The sequence below is a fragment of the Apium graveolens genome, chromosome 10 (genome assembly GCF_009905375.1).
Source record: "Apium graveolens cultivar Ventura chromosome 10, ASM990537v1, whole genome shotgun sequence".
NCBI lineage: Eukaryota > Viridiplantae > Streptophyta > Magnoliopsida > Apiales > Apiaceae > Apium > Apium graveolens.
The window spans coordinates 176,065,156-176,070,995 of NC_133656.1; the positions used below are offsets into that span (position 1 = coordinate 176,065,156).

At 39.9% G+C, this 5,840-nt stretch overlaps 2 non-coding genes across 2 annotated transcripts; one reads left to right on the plus strand and one right to left on the minus strand.

The window, feature by feature from the left end:
- Positions 1-310: 310 nt before the first annotated feature.
- LOC141694180 (small nucleolar RNA R71) lies at positions 311-417 on the minus strand. The gene has a single exon (XR_012563506.1). It is a non-coding gene; the product is annotated as a small nucleolar RNA R71 (small nucleolar RNA).
- Positions 418-4,905: 4,488 nt separating this feature from the next.
- LOC141694534 (small nucleolar RNA R71) lies at positions 4,906-5,012 on the plus strand. The gene has a single exon (XR_012563829.1). It is a non-coding gene; the product is annotated as a small nucleolar RNA R71 (small nucleolar RNA).
- The last annotated feature ends 828 nt before the right edge of the window (positions 5,013-5,840 follow it).

Below are 5,840 nucleotides of genomic sequence, written 5' to 3' on the forward strand. Positions count from 1 at the left end.
CAGGCCAGCCATCTCAGCTAACGCTTTTGAGATCAAGTCAAGCATGATTCAGATGATACAAAACTCAGTTCAGTTTGGGGGTTCTCCTACTGAAGACCCCAACATGCACATCAGGGATTTCATCAAGATTTGAGACACTTTCAAGTTCAATGGTGTGACTGAAGATGCTATCAAGCTGCGACTATTCCCATTCTCTCTGAGGGATAAAGCGAAGTGCTGGTTACATTCTCTACCACCAGGGTATATCACCACATGGGAGGATCTTGCTCAAAAGTTTCTCACTAAATTCTTCCCAATGGCGAAGACTGTTGCAATCAGGAATGCTCTTACTCAGTTTGCTCAGCAAACTGGAGAATCTTTGTGTGAGGCTTGGGATCGATATAAGGAAATGCTAAGGAAGTGCCCACACCATGGCATTCCTGATTGGATGATTATAAACTATTTCTACAATGGATTGGGTGCTACTTCTAGAACCATGCTCGATGCAGCATCAGGAGGAGCCTTGTGAGCTAATACCTCCAATGAAGCTTATGAATTAATTGAACTGATGGCTGCTAATGAATACCAGAATCCTTCTCAGAGACTGACTCAGGGAAATGTAACAGGAATTCCAGAGTTGGATGCAGCAACTGCTATAGCTGCCCAACTTAAGGCTTTGACGATGAAGGTGGACACTTTGACTAATTATGGAGTTAATCAAATCACTAGTGTATGTGAGCTTTGTGTTGATGCCCATGAGACTAATCAGTGCGCTATTTCTAGTGAATCAGCTCAGTTCATGAGCAACTTTCAGCGATCGCAGCAACCTATGCCAGCCACTTATTATCCCAACAACCGCAATCATCCTAATTTCAGCTGGAGCAACACTCAGAATGCGGTTCAACAGCCTTATCAGCAGTACCCAGCTAAGTAGTACAATCCCCCTATTTTTCAGCAACCGCAATATGCACCAAGACAGCAACTTCAGCTGTAACAACCTAATAAAAAATATGAATTAGAGGAGTTGAAACTTATATGCAAGAGTCAAGTTGTTTCTATCAAGACCTTGGAAAATCAAATTGGACAAATTTTCAATGCCTTGCTAAATCATCATCCTGGTACATTACCTAATGACACTGAAGTGCCAGGAAAGAGGGAAGCTAATGAGCAGGTGAAGGCAATCACTTTGAGGTCTGGAAAAGTTATGAATCCCGAACAAACTCAAGTTTCGAATGAAGAAGCTGGGGCTGAAGAAGAAGTAGAGCAGCAGGAAGCAGAAGTGGAACCAAGAAAGACTATTATTGAGCACACTCCTCCTGAGGGTAATACAGGGGAGAAATAGATCTATCCTCCACCGCATTTTCCTAAGCAGCTGCAGAAGAAAATCTGGATAAGTAACTTGAGAAGTTTCTGGAGGTGTTCAAGAAACTTCATATCAACATACCTTTCGCTGAGGCTCTTGAGCAGATGCCTAGTTACGTAAAGTTTATGAAAGGTATTCTCTCTCGGAAAGTGAAGCTAGATGATTTAGAGACTGTCGCTCTCACGGAGGAATGCAGTGTTGTGACGCAACAGAAATTGCCTCTGAAGCTTAAAGATCCAGGAAGCTTCATTATTCCATGCACTATTGGAAAAGTGTCTTTTGACAGATTCTTATGTGACTTGGGAGCTAGCATTAATCTGATGCCTTTGTCAATCTTCAAGAAGTTGAATTTGCCTGATCCAAAACCAACTTATATGACTTTGTAGTTGGCCAACCGTTCTATTACATATCCGCGAGGTATTGTGGAGGATGTCTTGGTCAAAGTTAATAAACTCATTTTCTCTGCTGATTTTGTAATTCTTGATTTCGAGGAGGACAAGAAGATTCCCATAATTTTGGAAGACCTTTCTTGGCGACTGGTCGAACTTTGATAGATGTGCAGAAGGGTGAGCTTACAATGCGAGTGTTGGATCAGGATGTAACTTTAATATGTTCAATGCTATGAAATTTTCTACGGAAAATGTGGAGTGCTTAAAAGTGGAGTTGGTTGATTCCGTAGTTACTTCAGAACTTGATCAATTACTAAGGTCTGATGTCTTAGAGAAGGCCTTATTGGGGAATTCAGATAGTGAAGATGACGAAGAAGAGGAGCAATTGCAATATCTGAATGCTTCTCCCTGGAAGAGGAAGATTGATATGCCTTTTGAATCTCTTGGAATGGAGGAATTGAACAAAGCCCCTAAACGCCTCAAGCCATCTATTGAGAAAGCTCATACTCTTGAGCTTAAGCCTTTACCTGAATATTTGAGGTATACGTTTTTAGGTGATGCATCTACTTTGCCTGTTATTATTGCATCTGACCTTTCAGGTAGCGACGAGGAGAATCTTTTGAGGATTCTAAGAGAGTTCAAATCAGAAATTGAATGGACTATAGCAGATATTAAGGGAATCAGCCCTTCTTATTGCATGCATAAAATTCTACTAGAGGAAGGTAGCAAGCCTACGGTTGAGCAGCAAAGAAGACTTAATCCGATCATGAAGGAAGTAGTGAAGAAAAAAATTCTTAAGTGGATGGATGCAGGGATTATTTATCCCATTTCTGATAGTTCTTGGGTGAGTCCAGTTCAGCGTGTACCAAAGAAGGGAGGTATCACAGTTGTTGCTAATGAGAAGAATGAGCTCATTCCTACTCGAACAGTCACGGGATGGAGATTTTGTATGGACCACAGAAAGCTGAACAAGGCCACTAGGAAGGATCACTTCTCTCTGCCTTTCATTGACCAGTTGGCTGGTCATGAGTATTATTGTCTTCTAGATGGTTATTCGGGTTACAATCAGATTTGTATCACTCCAGAAGATCAAGAGAAGACTACATTCACTTGTCCATTTGGTACTTTCGCCTTCAGACGAGTCTCTTTTGGTCTGTGTGGTGCACCAGCCATATTTCAGAGATGTATGATGGTCATCTTTTCTGATATGATTGGCCAGAATGTGGAGGTGTTCATGAATGACTTCTCTGTATTTGACGATTCTTTTGACGAATGCTTGCAGAATCTTGGACATGTTCTCAAGAGGTGTATTGAGACCAACTTGGTTATTAATTACGAGAAATATCACTTCATCGATTCAAGTTTGGAGGTATATTGAGTGGCATTTATGACACTTTATTACGCTCCGTAAAACTTTGAATTGGTGTAAATGGACTCAAGTTGTTGGTATTTTAATGTGCTTTCTAGTGTTTTTGCATTTCAGGCATTATTTTAAGAATCAGGTGAATTAGCATTATTTTGGTGCTAATATGGTGTTAGGATGATGTCCAAAGAATAAAGCTCCAGAAGCCAACACGATTGCAGCAGGAATTAAAGAAATTCAAAAGTTTTTCTAGAAGCACGGCGCTCCCGCTCTAGTCTAGCGCGCGGCCGCGCCGGGTCTGGATCCCAGAATCCTGATTCTAGTTGATTTAAAATTGGAGGACTTCTATCTTGCATGGGCTGCTATATATACTTAAATAAAGGACGTTTTCGGAGTGACGGATATACCAGAGCACAAGGAGAGCCGTAAGAAGACCGTGTTAGCACAATTCGACAAAGATGAAGAAGATCTTGTTTTTACTTGTGAATCTTTGTTCTAAGTTGTAACTTGGATGCTAGTTTTCTTATTCGTAAACCTTACTCTTGTTTTATACTTGGTTTTATTATTTATTCAGTATAAAGACTACGTTTATTATACCATGCTTTCATCGGAACCCACGTTGATGATGAGTCTGATTATGGGCTAATCGGTATCGTGGGGTTCTAGCGGATTTATTTATAAATTTCTTTAGTTAATTTGTTTCAATACCTTAGTATGTGGTGATTGTATGATAACCTAGTATTGGTTGTGCTTATTCGTCTTATGAGCGTCACGAACTTATAATATAGCGTGTTAATCTTTAATGAAGCGACAGTGAATTTAAGGATTTAGAACTTGCCATGCTAGCATAGGTTCATGTGTTATTATTATGCATGATTCGTAGGTAATTTTGACCATCTTACTTGCCCTATGTAATCATGATAGATAACTTGTGCTTTAAACCTTTATGTTGTCAAATTTTATAGATATATAGGGTCTCAATATAATTGGTGTCTATTCAGCTTCTATCTATTTTGTGGATGTCTAGTAGTATGGTATTCGTGCAACGAAAGTTGGCGTTTATCAGTTTCGTGTTATCTGATTAGTGTCATCACCATTACATGTTAAGGTTAAGAACAATAAAGCTATTGAATGAAGTATTTAATGAAGTTAGAATCCCATGTTTGTCACACATATATATTAATTCAACCATTTTTATTCTCTTAGTTATAATTGTTAGTTTAATTTTTAGTTATAATCAAAAACCCAATTTGTTATTCGTCTTAGCATCGAATAATATCCATATCATCGGTGCATAAGTGCATAAATTAATTAGTTAACCAAAGTCAGTCTCTGTGGGAACGAACTAGAAATAATTATATACTACTTGTGAATGTGTATACTTGCGTGTATTATTAGCGCGTGTTTAGCGACTAACAGCTTGTTGCTGTGATCTTTGAAAGTTGCACACAAATTGAGCTGATTCACTAGAAATAACGCACTGATCAGTCTCATGGGCACCAGCACAAAGATCACAGACACCAGAGATTTGATTAACTCCATAATTAGTCAAGGTGTCCACCTTCATCGTCAAAGTCTTAAGTTGGGCAGCTATAGCAGTTGCTGCATCCAACTCCAGAATTCCTGCTACTTTACCCTGAGTTAGCCTCTGAGAAGGATTCCGGTATTCATTAGCAGCCATCAGTTCAATTAATTCATAAGCTGCATTGTAGCTCTCAGCCCACAAGGCTCCTCCTGATGCTGCATCGAGCATGGGTCTAGAAGTAGCACCCAATCCATTATAAAAACAATTTATAATCATCCAATTAGGCATACCATGGTGTGGGCACTTTCTTAACATCTCCTTATGACGATCTCAAGCCTCACACAGAGATTCTCCAGTTTGCTGAGCAAACTGAGTAAGAGCATTCCTGATTGCCGCAGTCTTCGTCACAGGGAAGAATTTAGTGAGAAACTTTTGAGCAAGATCATCCCATGTGGTGATAGACCCTGGTGGTAGATAATGTAACCAGCACTTTGCTTTATCCCTCAGAGAGAATGGGAAGAGGCGCTGCTTGATGGCATCTTCAGTAACACAATTGAACTTGAAAGTATCGCAGATCTCGATGAAATCCCTAATGTGCATGTTGGGGTCTTCTGTAGGAGAACCCCCAAACCGAACTGAGTTTTGTATCATCTGAATCGTGCTCGACTTGATCTCAAAAGTGTTAGCCGAGATGGCTGGTCTGATGATGCTTGACTGAATATCATTGATCTTAGGCCGAGAATAGTCCATCAAATCCTTAGGAATTTCTGCTTGATCTCCCATTACTACTAAGACTGGTTCCTCGACTTTCTCTTCTTCTTCTTCTTCTACTACCTTCTCTTCGTCCTCAAAAACTTCCCTTCGAACCATTACAACTTCTTCCTCGGCTTTATCCAGCGTTCTTTTATGAGACCGAGAACGCGTATGCATACACGCTCGCTAGAGTACCTGGAATTAGGCAAGGAAACAGATAAGTAACAATGTCTGAGTCAATGAACTTTAATGATCACTGATGACAAACACATAAACTAAAAGTTAACACTGCAGTCCCCGGCAGCGGCGCCAAAAACTTGTTAGGGCTAAACACGCGCTAATAATTCATGCAAGTATACGCATTCGCAAGTAATATAGAATTATTTCTAATTCATTCCCACAGAGACTGGCTTTGTTTAACTAAGTAATTTATGCACTTATGCACCAATGATATGGTTATTATCCAAT